The sequence below is a fragment of the Scyliorhinus torazame genome, unplaced genomic scaffold, assembly GCF_047496885.1.
Source record: "Scyliorhinus torazame isolate Kashiwa2021f unplaced genomic scaffold, sScyTor2.1 scaffold_1330, whole genome shotgun sequence".
In the NCBI taxonomy this organism is placed as follows: Eukaryota; Metazoa; Chordata; class Chondrichthyes; order Carcharhiniformes; family Scyliorhinidae; genus Scyliorhinus; species Scyliorhinus torazame.
In genome coordinates, this window is record NW_027309057.1 from 1 (window position 1) to 14,425 (window position 14,425).

Consider the following 14,425-nt stretch of genomic DNA (forward strand, 5'->3'; position numbering starts at 1 on the left):
ACCATTTTTAAAAAATATCTATTATAACAGTCCCAACTTGGCACTTTAGTATCATCGGTTTCCACATTTTCACTACCCCAGAGCTCCGGCTTCGGATCACAGCTGGACCTTGAACAGGAACACAATTCCAGGAATGGCGAGTGAGAGAGTTGTGGAGTGAGGGTTTCAGCAAGAGCAAAGATCGATGACCAGGTGAATCGGAGTGGCAGAGACCCCAAGTTCGCGTGTCGTCAGCAAGATGCTGGGATCGGGAGCAGGAGAGGCCGCTCCACAATGGTACGATTGGATCACTGCCCCATCTCAGCTTGTTGGGAAACAACTTTAAAATGAATTCTGAAAGGGAATATAGGCCCCATTAACTGACATGAAAGTGAAACAATGTTAAACAAAAGATTAATCAGAGAGCGTAGAATCAAGAGAACTTTTAATATCTACCAGAAAGATGGCACCGGTTATACTGTTCACATAAATTTTGTTCTTAAATCTTTGAAATGGGGCTTGAACCCACAACCTTCTGAGAAGCAACTGTGCTACCAATGAGCTAAGGCTGACCGCAACATTAAGTAGTAACAAAGATATGAAAGTTGGGACAAAATAGACTACGCCAATTGTCCAAAAATGATACACCCTTGATATAAAGAGAATTGCTCTAAATGTTCCCATGTATCCAACACATTTCACCTCCCTTTAGATCTGATGAAGAGTCAAACAAACTTTAAACTAACTCTTTCTCTCTCCTTGCAGATGTTGCCAGACCTGCTGTGTTTTTTCCAGCATTCTCTGTCTTGTTTCAGATTCCAGCATCCGCAGTATTTGGCATATTTTATTGTTCTGAATACTCAGCAGGTCGGGCAAAATATGTGGAGAGAGAAACAAAGTTAACATATACGGTTGATGGCCTTTCATCAATTCTGACAAAAGGTCACCGACCTGAAACATTTAACTCCTTTTAATCCTCAGCTGCTAATTTTTCTATTTAGACTGCCAATTTAATATAAAAATCATTGTGCTAAATAATTTGTACAACTGTCTAAAATTCGGTTTGGAAGGATATCAGTTGAATCAGAGAACATTTCCCATTTTGTTGTTACCCTCATTTGTTAATTTTAAGTAAATTTGCTTTTAAAATGCAGCTGACGTTGGCATTGAGATCACACTATTTGCAACATCAAATGTATTCTGCTGGTGTACATAATTTAGAAAAGGTCAAGTTAAAAGTAATTATGAGAAATGTTTCACTTTCTTGCAATTTGTGAAACTAGATGTTTTAAATGTTAAAATCTGTTTTACTTTACAGTTCAAGCATCCAGTCTTACCCAAAATTGAATTTTAAAAATATAAATAACTTTTTTTTTAACTGAAGGTTCACCTTTTAACTGAAGGTTCACCACTGTAACGTTGTATCTGTGCCAGCTCCTCCTGCCTCCTCCACAGCCAAGGTAAATTGAACTAATAGCTAATGTCGCATTTCTGGCCTGAGTTTCCCCCTGCCCAACCAGATATTAGATCGAGGGCACCTGAAATATAATCCACTGGTCTACATCTCTATATAGATCATTTTAATAGGACGCCTTCATACGTGCATTCCTTTTGTGCCTGGAAGCGAGGGAACAAAGTCCACGGCTCTTGCAGGCCCAAGGTGTCTGCAGGAATGTTTATAACGGCCAGTTTGTGGGCCTTTTGGCCGCTGTCCTAAACAGCCTCAAGACCCTGGTGGATTAAAAACACTAACTATATCTTGTCAATAGGCAGCATGGTAGCACAGTGTTTAGCACTGTTGTTCACAGCACCAGGGACGCAGGCTCGATTCCCAGCTTGGGTCACTGGAGTCTGAACGTTCCTTTGGGCGCTCCGGTTAACTCTCACAAGTTCCGAAAGACATGCTTGTTAAGTGAATTGGACATTCTGAATTCTCCCTCTGCGTTCCCGAACAGGTGCTGGAGTGTGGCCGACTAGGGGATTTTCACAGTAACTTCATTGCGGTGTTAATGTAAGCCTATTGTGACAATAATAAAGATTATTATTATTATACTGTTAACTGGAATCCAGCAAGATTTTTTAAACTAGTGAAGCCTGGTATTGTAATTTCTCAGCACGTGTTGAGGAATTAATCATGAATGAAATGAAAATCGCTTGTCACAAGTAGGCTTCAAATGAAGTTACTGTGAAAAGCCCCTAGTCGCCACATTCTGGCACCTGTTCGGGGAGGCTGGTACGGAATCATAGCCACAACATCAAGCATTTCAGTACCAGCAACACTGTACCAACCCATTAAATGTGGGTACTATTTCAGCTTTTTGAACGTATGTATATTTATACTTTGCATCTTCATGCTAGTGTATTACTTAGATAGATTATTATCATAGAATTTACAGAGCAGAAGGAGGCCATTCAGCCCATCGGGTCTGCACCGGCTCTTGGAAAGAGCACCCTACCCAAGGTCAACACCGCCACCCTATCCCCATAACCCAGTAACCCCACCCAACACTAAGGGCAATTTTGGACACTAAGGGCAATTTATCATGGCCAATCCACCTAACCCGCACATCTTTGGACTGTGGGAGGAAACCGGAGCACCCGGAGGAAACCCACGCACACACGGGGAGGATGTGCAGACTCCGCACAGACAGTGACCCAAGCCAGAATCGAACCTGGGACCCTGGAGCTGTGAAGCAATTGTGCTATCCACAAGGCTACCGTGCTGCCGTACTTAAATGATGAACCACAAAAGACCACAGGAAATTTGTTCATCCAACACAGTGCACCTCAGCCCTGCATCATTGATAAAATGGCAGTTCCCACTTCTGTAATTATTTGTCATTGTGGTACATTATCAGAATGAAATGGATTAGACAGCAGCTTTGCGCCATCATCCCTTTTCCTTGCTGCTATGTGTTGCTAATTTTAATTAGTGGTGTAAAACTGTCTAGAATAGATGTAATTTCGTGTCATTATCTTTTGCTATAACTCCCATCTTATCCATGATGAATTAGAGGGGAGGAGTGTGCAGTCTTGTTCATTTCAAAAATGCTTCAGATTTACCTCGCTCGAAACAAAGTATTGCGCAACATAATTCTGCTGCACCGTGCAGTCTGTAACATCCAGCAATGCAATTTAGTACTTGGATCCTGTTGTATTGCTATAATGCGCTAAAAGTATGTTTTGTAGTATAATTAATCATGAGGATAAAGAGTAAACTCTTGATTTTTTTTTTTTTAATTAAAAGACATTCGGATGTGCTGCATTAAAACAGTACAATGTTCTCTTGCACTTGAACAATATTAGCACGCCCTTGAACAATATTAGAGGCTCTTCGGGAGCTATAAACTGTTGCTACTATATTAATCTTCATGGTATTCTCTAAAGCCATGTTTCTTGTGTTGTATCTACTCATTTTGTTTACATGTGGTGTTGCTAACTTTTGGTTGGCTCTTAATTCATAATTTGCTCTGTTTGTTTAACCTTTGCTCTAGAGTCGCCAGGTATCTTTATGATACTGCCACAAGGTTCAAGTAATGATTAATAACTCAACACACCAATTAGTAAGATTCAAATCAAAACACATTTATTATACACAGTAAATCACTACTCATGCATAAAGTCTACTTTCTAGGCTATTCCTATCACTAAAAGGCCTATACTTAGCTTCGGACTGGCCCACCAGGTCAGGGGAACAAATGGCCTTTCGTTCAGGCCCTGAGTCTGCAGGATTCAAAAGCTGGTGTGGACTTGTAGCTAGGAGCGCCTATCTCATAACGAGCGTTGACTTGAGACTTACTTGGTTGGCAGCAGCTGAGACAGGTCACTCTCACAGCTTGATTCAAGTTGCTGAGTGACCCTGTCAAAGAAGGACGATTTGAACTTTGGGGGGGGGGGGGGGGGGGCTTTACTTTATAGTCCCCAGGGGCTCCCCGCCCTTCGGGGCGGACCCCGTACCTGGTTCCAAGTGATTGGACTACTTTCCGATCACTTGGATCGATTTCTCCAATGCTAGAGCGGTTCCCTGATCGCTGGGCGGTCCCTAAGTGTCCGTTGGCCTTCCTTTGTCTTGGCTCCTGTCAGCGCCGAGGAGTCTGGCTTGGCTTTATTCACCTTAACTATTGACACTGTGCCTTGGAATCGCGCATTACTATGCAGATGGCTGCTGGTTTCAGTGCTGTCTGGTTGTTTTGCAGGTTTCAATATACATGACTTCTGCACTTGCTAGTCTTTGCCTGTGTTGGCTGAATTTCCCTTCAGTCTTTGCGGTTTTCCATTTTAAGTCGGGAAGTGGCCAACCCAGGTGGCTACTAACGCGAAGCGTGAAGGATCACATATCCGCGTTGCCTTCATTCCCTGACCCGGCGAGCACTCTTCTATGGCCTCTACACTGACCATAACTATGCAAGAAAAATTTTAACTAACATTCTAACTGGCGCTATGTCAAAACAGGGACATGCATTACAAAATTTAAAAAACGGTACTTCTGTCCTCTATACACTACACTCACTAAAACATTCAGTCATATTAACTTCCTAAATGATACAAAAAAATAGCAGCATTTACATTTTTCCTGGCTTGGCAGTCAAGCACAGGGTTGTACAATCTTTCCATTTCTTTATTTACAGAAGAACGCAAACGAATGTCCTTTATTATAGGTCGAGGGGTTCGGGGTCCTGGGGATAACTGAACATAGGGGATCTTATTCTGTATACCGGGGTGCGAGTGCGGTAGGCTCTCATTCTCCATTTCCTCATGCGGATAGTCTGCACGATGCTGCAGAGTATCGCCAACACTAATAGGGATTCAACTACGTAGGAAAGGGAGTACCATGTTATGAGCTTATCACACCATGATGGTGTGGTGTTGCCTGTTACTGGGCTCTGGGTGCTATGGGGAAGTTAATCATTAACGGCCGGGGGGGGGGTTGGGGTCAGAGCGTTTGCGCGCAAACGAATACACATTGCAATAACGACGAAATATACATATGACATCTTCATTGTTGTCTTCCTATTTCTCTTTCTTTTTCTTTTCCGTTGCGTCTCTTTTCCTGGAGCTTCAGGCGTTCTGTGGGATCAAGCATAGTGTCTGTTACTATCTTGGTTTAATATCTCGTCTGTTAGTGTGTCTGTCCTTTTGTGCCAATTCTCCATTTATAATTTGTCACCATATGTGACTCCCTCATTTAAAAACATAATTTTAAACCGAATATTCAGGACAAGACACACTTAAAGACTGAAACAGTGCGAGCCGTCTCGCAGGCTGTGCGGTTTACCATCCAAATGTTTGAGGTTGTAAATAGCATAGGGATGGCAACCTAAGGGTCGCCTGAAAACAAAACAAAACCTTTTGAACCAAGAGTGCCGAAATGAGGTGCGTATGGGCTGCGACGGGTAAGAATTGGATGGAATCCCCGGGTAGGACGGTGACCGATGCCGTGTGTGCCCTACCCCAGCGTAGCTGACCAGAGGGGGATCCTCGGGCAGGGCGGAGACCAATGCCGTTTCTCCACTGCCTGAGCAACCGGCAATAACGGGCAGAAAATGTAGTCATCGTGGGGGTTGCCGTATTGGTTCTACCTTTGAACCAGAAGAGCAGTTATGAACGGGGGTCTGCCAAGCTCTCCGAGGTTTCTGCCGATGAGCGTGCTGACAAGTTCTCATAGGTTTCTGCAGACAAATAAGGCGTGGGGCCGTGGAAAAAAAATTCCGATCTTACGTACAACACATAACAATAACAGTAACAAACAACATTAAACAACATGCTGCAGGTTTCATCAGAAAGAACATCGTAAATCACATTTGGACTGGGGTGTAACTAGCATATGGAGGCAGTGTAGTGTGGCCGAAGAGAGGAAGGAGGAGTGAAACAAAAATGAAGTGGTCTTGCTGAGGTGTCCCTGCCAGGAGAAGTGGTGGGTAAGTGCTCACAGTTTGCATGGGGCAGCTGGGACCTTGTAGCTGCTGTGGGTGGTGTTCTCTTCCATATCTGGGGGTTAGTCTAGCTGGTGGGGGTCTCCTGCAATCTCGGGCGAAGTCTCTTGACTGCCCACAGTTGTAACATAACCCCTGGGGCACGTAAGGTGGAGCAGGCTCTCTGAGGTATTGCTCCCTTGGATATGGTTCCCTGGTGGGGGGTTGGGGCTGTTGGTGTGTTTGCTGGTTCGGGGGGCATTTGTGGGCTGATTCCGTTGCTGTTTAAGGGGGGGCTTGACATTCTCGTGCGTAATGTCCTAATTCTCCGGAATTGTAACATTCCTGTGGCTTTTGTGGGGGGCTGTTCCTGCCTTCATTCACCCATGCGCGGTTCTGGTGCGTTTTCACCGCTTGGATGTCTGCTTCTGCCTGCTGTTCCTCGGGTTTCCTAACTGCGGGTTTGTTTTGTACAGACTGCTCCCAGGTGCGGGACAATCTTTTTAAAACCTATTTCTCATTGTGGGCTTCCTCTGAGGGGTCATAATTCGTACAAGCTTTTTGTCCTGCCCCTGTGGCATGGGAGATAAGCGTGCGGGTCCATTTGGCCATACCGTCTTGGGACAAATGGGCACGTTCTAAATTACCGAAAACTGCTGTGAAATGAATCCACAGGCGTCCAGCAAACGCTGTGGGATGTTCTGTCTTTTTCTGCCTGCACTTATTCAGGCCTTCTACAGGGTCACCTCTGTTGTAGCCGATCGCGTCTAGGATCACTGCATGCATTTCTGCAAGGGTGCCTCCTCCTACATTCTGTGGGTTGGGAAGGGCTGCTACGACTGAAGGGTCTAAGCTCAAAACTGTGAGCTTTACGTGCTCACGCTCGTCCAGGCCGTACATGGTCGCCTGCTGCTTTACTCTGGCAAAGAAGTGGTGGGGGTCTGAGGTGGGGAGGAACGGTGTGATTTTCTTGCACGCGTCACGTAATTGGGTCACGGTTAAGGGGGTGGTAGAAAGAAATTCTGTATCTCCGTCCGATGTGACTATGCGGTGGGTGGTTACTGGATTCATTGGAACCTGAACTATCTGTTCTGTGGGGGGTTGGGGCACTTTTCTCTTCTGGGGCTTTCCTTGCACACATGTTCCCTGAACATATCTATGCGCGGTCTCATTTAATTCTTCCCAATCCGGGCCGTCTTCTGTATCTAACTGGGATCCAAAAGTGCTCTGGAATCCATTCTGAACTGAAAGCAAAGACTGCAGTTCTGCAATCTGCTTCCTGCACTTCGCATGATCTAGTGAGCTCTGTCTGTGCTCCGTGGTGGTAGCATGGAGCGCACTTAATGCTGCTTTCAGGTCGCTTCACTGCCTTTGCAATGCCTCTACCTGTTTCTCTGTTTCCTCTCTTACCAGGACTGCACGTTGTGTGCCCTGATAGGCCTTTTCGTACTGTGTCTGGAAGCTGCTAAGGTGCGCCAGACAAGACTGGTGTGCGCTCTTGGCATCATCCACCTCTCCGTCCTTTGCTGCTAACTTCCTTAACTCTAGGTTCTCTTTCTCAACCTCACTTACATCGACCTTATTCATTCGATGTACTCCTATCTCTTTACGGAGCGTCCGAACGACCTCCTCTGAGCCTCGCAATTGTGCCAGACAGGACACGATTGCCATCGGCTTGCGAGCTTTTCCCAAGCTTTTCTTATGAATCTCTGACAGGTTCTCCCACCAAGTATGTCCTATACTCCCGGGTCCTGTTTCCTCATTGTCACAGAATTCGCTCCAAAGGGGCCATCCTTTCCCTTTGAGGTACTTTCTGATTTCCTCTTCCCAAACGGGACACTGTCCTACTCTACTGCTGGTCGCTGCGACCACAAACTCTTCAGGGTTCATGAGGCGTTGCATTGCCTGCATTGCCATCTTTCCTCTCTGAATACTTCTTTTAAAATTTGGAACGAGGGATATTAAGGCGGTGCTGTAATAGCTTTCGCTATTTTCCGGAATACAAACACCTGACAGATTTTTGTTGCGAAAAATTATCAGTTTACCTTGTTAGTTACGCATGCATTAACACACTTCCGAATTATGAGGATTGATCAGAACTGCTTGAACACTTGTGGTTTTTCTGTTCCCAATTGGATTTCTAATTCAAATTTTGGGTTCTCCCGGAGTGGTTAAGCCACTTCTAAGTCGGGTCCCGTCAGGATGTCGCCAGTAATATGTTAACTTTTGGTTGGCTCTTAATTCGTAATTTGCTCTGTTTGTTTAACCTTTGCTCTAGAGTCGCCAGGTATCTTTATACCGCCATGAGGTTCAAGTTCAAGTAATGATCAATAACTCAACACACCAATTAGTAAGATTCAAATCAAAACATATTTATTATACACAGTAAATCACTACTCATGCATAAACTCAACTTCCTAGACTATTCCTATTACTAAAAGGCCTATACTTAGCTTCGGACTGGCCCACCAGGTCTGGGGAACAAATGGGCCTTTCGTTCAGGTCCTGAGTCTGCAGGATTCAAAAGCTGGTATGGACTTGTAGCTAGGAGAGCCTATCTCGTAGTGAGCGTTGACTTGAGACTTACTTGGTTGGCGGCAGCTCAGACAGGTCACTCTCACGAGTTGATTCAAGTTGCTGAGTGACCCTGCCAAAGAAGGACGATTTGAACTTGGCGGCTTTACTTTATAGTCCCCAGGGGCTCCCCGCCTTTCGGGGCGGACCCCGTACCTGGTTCCAAGAGATTGGACTGCTTTCCGATCACTTGGATCGATTTGCCCAATGCTGGAGCGGTTCCCTGAACGCTGGGCGGTCCCTAAGTGTCCGTTGGCCTTCCTTTGTCTTGGCTCCTGCTGGCGCCGAGGAGTCTGGCTTGGCTTTATTCACCTTGACTGTTGCCATTGTGCCTTGGAACCGCTCATTACTATGCAGATAGCTGCTGGTTTCAGTGCACATGATTTCTGCACTTGCTAGTCTTTGCCTGTGTTGGCTGAATTTCCCTTCAGTCTTTGCGGTTCTCCATTTTAAGTTGGGAAGTGGCCAACCCAGATGGCTACAATGGCATTCTCCACTTTTGCAACACAATAAATGTAATCTCCTATTTCCTAATTTTTCACAGGCTGGTAAAATGCAAAGGCACTGTTCAAAAACGCGTGGTGTTAATGGGTATTGCTTGCAGAGATTAATTTTAAAATGCTGATCTGAAAGATGCATTAAGCTTCCTTGGCTATCAAAATGAATCGGCAATCTTTTGAACAGGTTAATTGGAATTGAAGAGATAATAAAATACAAACCATGGAGAACTACTTCAGTTTCACACGAGGGCATTTTATACAAAGTTATCCACGTACTCCTTTGTTATTTTACAAGCCATTAGTCATTAAATTCAGCTGTGTTCATGTGATGCTTTTTTTAGCTAGCATTTTTTTAAATTAACATGCCTGCTATATCCAAACTAATACTAATAAAACTGCTATAAATTAAACTAAGAGAAAATCTAGCCTAATTTGAAAGTAACACTAAAAGGTATTGTCTGGTATACTACAATTAAAATTGCATTTTACAGCCATAAAGCCCACTGTACTGTATCCCATTTCCAATGTTTGATATCCAGTTGATAATTAAAATGCATTGAAAGGTAGGTAGCACAAGCTACATCAACAAGAGGAAATTCTTAAAATTGTACACCATAAAAAAAACATTTGTCTTTGGTTTCCTGTATGTGGCTTTGCTTTTAATTTTAAGTAACAGATTTAACATGAAGAAAATTCATGTAAAACGATTTCAGAACAGAGTTTAAGGTTTATTGAGAGCTATTTTTGTGAATGGCATTCAAGTTTAGAATGACTTTTTCAAATTAACACTAATATTTTGTGTTTCTCATATTCATTACAATTCCTTTGTTTTTGTAAATACTGATTTTTAAAAAAAATAAATCTCACCACATGATTGTAAGAAAACAAAATTGTTACACAACCCAATGAGACCGAAGGAGCTGAGAGAGCACTTTGGACACCCACTGTTAAACTGAAAATAAGCCTGCCACAGAAACTAAATTTGTGACTGTACTATGCATTGTCCTGTACAGTGCTATGCTTCAGAGTAATTAATTTGACTATGAAACGCTTGGGAATGCCCTGAGAATATGAAAGATAATGCCACATTTTGGTTTAGTATTTATTGAAGTAAAACTTGAAACTAAAAAAACTACAAACATTAAAACATTATTGTCCTTTTTTTTACAAAACTATAACTAGAAATTTGAAAGGAAAACATAAAATACAAAAATACACAACAGGTCCATCAGCATCTGTAAAACAAAAGAAAAGGTACATTTCAGGTGTGGATGTGCCAAGAAACAGGGAAATGGAAAGTTAAAGTAACTTTAATTGACCTACTATGTTTTTTTGGGGGGGGAGGGAAAGTGACGAGCACAGTACCAGGAAGGCTTATTCCTGTCACAGGTAGGAGGCATCAAACAAGTTTGAAGTTCTTCTGTCTTATTTCACTTCAGAAATTATGAGCAAAAGGGTCAAAGCACATGCCTGCATAAACACCAGTATTTGGGTATATGCAAATGAGCATACCTTGGAGCTAATATTACATAGAGCCAAAGAAAATAGGAGCAGGAGGGAGTCATTTGGCCTTTGGAGCCATGAGTAATGATCATCCAACACAGCTTAAACCCTCTTTCCCCACATATCCTTTAAGCCCCTTTGCCCTAAGTGCTATGTCTTACTTCTTGAAAACTTGCAATATTTTGGCCTCAACTACTTCCTGTGGTAACGAATTCCACAGGCTCACCACTCTCTGGGTGAAGATATTTCTCCTCCTCTCTGTCCTACATGGTCTACTCCGTATCCTCAAACTGATAATATGAAAAGATGTGTCATTTGAAACATGGAAGTCTGGCAATATATGGTCTGAGAGAAACATGAGAGAATGTAGGGATAGACCCCCACGAAGGGTTAACAGCAGCTGCAAAGAGTAGGATTATAAAATGCAGATTCCTTCTTCCAAACAGGCTTAGCAAACAAACAGGATTTTTGGATGAAGCTAAAAACAAAGGCTCACACCTTCATTGAAATTAACCATCTTAGTAGGCATCTGGAAAAGCATGGATGAGGGTTTCAGTTGAGTTAGGTGATAAATGGAAACCTTTCAAGTTATAACCAAGTGGATTTTTAGCATTACGCTAAAAGCAATGATTCACACCTTCATTGAAGTAAAATCAGCAGATAGAAAAGAATGACATGGGGGGCAAATATATAGGTGTGAAGCTCTGCTGAAATCAGGTAAATTAAAGAAAACTGGAGACAACCTGTCTACAAGAACACAAATTAGACCCAAATCAAAGTCAAAATTATGAGCTGGGGACACAATTCGATAATAAAACTACAGAAATGACAAGAATCAAAATTCACACCCCTCTTGAAATCAAAGCATTTTGAACATCACAAAGGACACAATGTAATCAGATCTATGAGCTGAGGCCATGCCCAAAATGAATACTTAGTCGTGTTAGAAAAATTCAGATTAAAGGTACCTTTTACAATCCAAGTGAAATAAAAGTTACTTTACAATAAAGTCAGAAAAACTTAATAACTGTTAGAAAAATATATAAACCCTGAGAAAGGGGCAGAGAAGGAACAAGAGAAGCAAGCAGAGTCAGCTTACAGTCAGCTCGGTCATGGGAAAGGGACAAAGCAAAGCAGCCGAGCTAAAACAGCTAATACATCTAAGGAAGACCAGAATTTAAAGAGGAGGCAGAGACAGCCAGCTCTCTCAGCTTGGTACAGGGGATCGACAAGACTTAGCAACCGAGCTAACCAGCAAATACATCTAAAGAAGACCAGACTTTAAAGCAGATTGATTGTCAAGGTGGGCCTGAAGGTCCCTTCAACCAACCAGAAGGATGCTGAAGCAAGATCTTTTTACCTTTCTGTAAAGACAGTGATTGCATCTTTTAAAAGAAAAAATATAATAAAATGGGCAGCACGGTAGCATTGTGGATAGCACAATTGCTTCACAGCTCCAGGGTCCCAGGTTCGATTCCGGCTTGGGTCACTGTCTGTGCGGAGTCTGCACGTCCTCCCGGTGTGTGCGTGGGTTTCCTCCCACAGTCCAAAGATGTGCAGGTTAGGTGGATTGGCTGTGATAAATTGCCCTTCGTGTCCAAAATTGCCCTTAGTGTTGGGTGGGGTTACTGGGTTATGGGGATAGGGTGGAGGTGTTGACCTTGGGTCGGGTGCTCTTTCCAAGAGCCGGTGCAGACTCGATGGGCCGGGCGGCCTCCTTCTGCACTGTAAATTCTATGAAAATAACGTTTAAGATTTAACCTGAAACAGTGGTTATTACAAAAGTCTACTTTACTTACATAGCAATGCGGGACCCAGGATCGATGCTACTAAGTGGTAAGTAGATGAAATCTTCTGTGAAGGTATGGGTTATACCGGGGGATAACTTGAAAACATAGTTTGACCTGAATAGCACCCACCGAAGCCTGCATAGGAGTCAGGGAGTGAGAATCCCTGTTCACCATTTAGAATGTCGGCCCTTTTTGGTATAGGGGAATTCTAAGAACAGTGGTGAGTTTTCAACAACAACTCTAATCCCGCAATGAAGACCAGCATACCATTTACCACCTTTACTGCCTGCTGTACCTGCATGCCTTCAGTGACTGGTGTATGAGGATACCCAGGTCTCTTGCACATTTCTTCCCCCCCCCCCTCCTAATTTATGATCATTCGGATACCTTCTTGTTTTTGGGACCAAAGTGGATAATCTCGCATTTATCCAAATCATATTGCATCATTCATTTGCCCACTCAACTTGCTCAAATCACACTGAAGGATCTCTGCATCCTCCTCACAGCTTACCCTCCCACCCAACTTGGTGTCATCTGCAAATTTGGAGATATTACATTTTATTCCCTCACCTAAATCATTTATTGTGAATAGCTGGAGTCCGAGCACCGATCCCTACGGTATTCCACTAGTCACTATACGCCAATTCGAAAAAGACCCATTAATTTCTACTCTTGTTTCTTGTCTGCCAACCAGTTTTCTATCCATCTCAATACCCCTAATCCCATGCACTTTAATTTTACATGTTAATCTCATGTGGGACTTTGTCAAAAGCCTTCTCCAACTAAACCACATCCACTGGCTCCACTCTATCAACTCAACTAGTTACATCCTCTGAGTATTCCAGTAGATTTGTCAAGCAAGTTTTCTCCTTCATAAATCCATGTTGACTCTGTTTTCTAAGTGCTCTGCTATAAATCTTTGATAATGAATTCTAAAATTTGCCCCACTACTGACGTCAGGTTTAGTAGTCTATAATTCCGTTTTCACTTCACCTCGCTTTTGTAAATAGTGGAGCTACCTCCAATCTGCAGGAACTGTTCCAGAGTCTATAGAATCCTAGAAGATGACCCCAATGCATCCATTATTTATAGAATCACTTCTTTAAGTATTCTAGGATGTAGGATGTAGGCCCTGTGGATTTATCAGCCTTCACCCCCATCAATTTCCCCAACACCATTTCTCTACTTCTATTGATCTCATTCAGTTCCTCCCTCTCGCTAAATCCTGCATTCCCCAACATTCCTGGGGTCTGAAATGTGCCCTCATTTGTGAAGACAGAACTAAAGTATGTGTTTAGTTGCTCAGCCATTTCTTTGTCACCTATTTTAATTTCCTGACTGTAAGGGACCTACATTTGTCTTCAATATTTTTCTCTTCACGTACCTATAGAAATGTTTACAGTTTGTTTTTATGTTCCCTGCAAGCTTACTCGTGCTCTGTTTTCCCTGTTTTAAAAAAAACTTTAAACATGCTTATCAGGCAGTTGCTGATCACAAATACTGAGCTTCTTATTTTGTTATGGTCTTCAGATAACTGTTTCTCCCTCTCTAAGATGACAAAGGGAATTTGTAGTCTTCATAATCCAGAGATGCAGACTTTTGAAAGATTTAATTTGTTGCTCCTCCACATTTGTCATGGCACAGAGCTAAATTGCTGGCTTTGAAAGCAGACCAAGGCAGGCCAGCAGCACGGTTCAATTCCCGTAACAGCCTCCCTGAACAGGCGCCGGAATGTGGTGACTAGGAGCTTTTCACAGTAACTTCATTTGAAGCCTACTTGTGACAATAAGCGATTTTCATTTCATTTTCATGCAATACGAATATGGATTGTCACAAAAAACTTGTGTAAACTGCTAATCATCCCTTTATAGCCTCATATTTTGAGCATACATATTAAGAAACAGCCAATATTCTTACAGATTTACTTAAGTGATTGCATAGTGGATGTTAAAACACGTTGGCATGAGCTTTAGGAATTTAATATTCCCATTCTACTGCAAAGCATTTAAAAGATATTGGGATGTTATTTTCCATTATTCGTTGACTTTAGCAAGGTAGGTGGGGGCATAAATCTGACAATAATTCATCTGTGTGTGTTCAAAAAAAGAGCCAAGATATTAACTTCAGCAATAGCGTGTATTTAAATAGTGCCATTAACATTGCATAA

General features: G+C 42.8%; 1 protein-coding gene across 2 annotated transcripts in view; it reads right to left on the reverse strand.

Moving 5' to 3' along the window:
- Positions 1–98: 98 nt before the first annotated feature.
- The window catches only part of LOC140407204 (uncharacterized), a 50,524-nt gene continuing 36,197 nt past the window's right edge, over positions 99–14,425 (reverse strand). The window contains exon 11 of one of the 2 annotated variants that reach the window (XM_072494870.1): positions 99–333. The gene's annotated coding sequence lies outside the window, so the exon portion shown is untranslated. Of the gene's footprint in view, positions 334–3,543; positions 10,201–14,425 lie in introns of those variants that run through there. The other variant, XM_072494869.1, reaches the window with a different exon arrangement.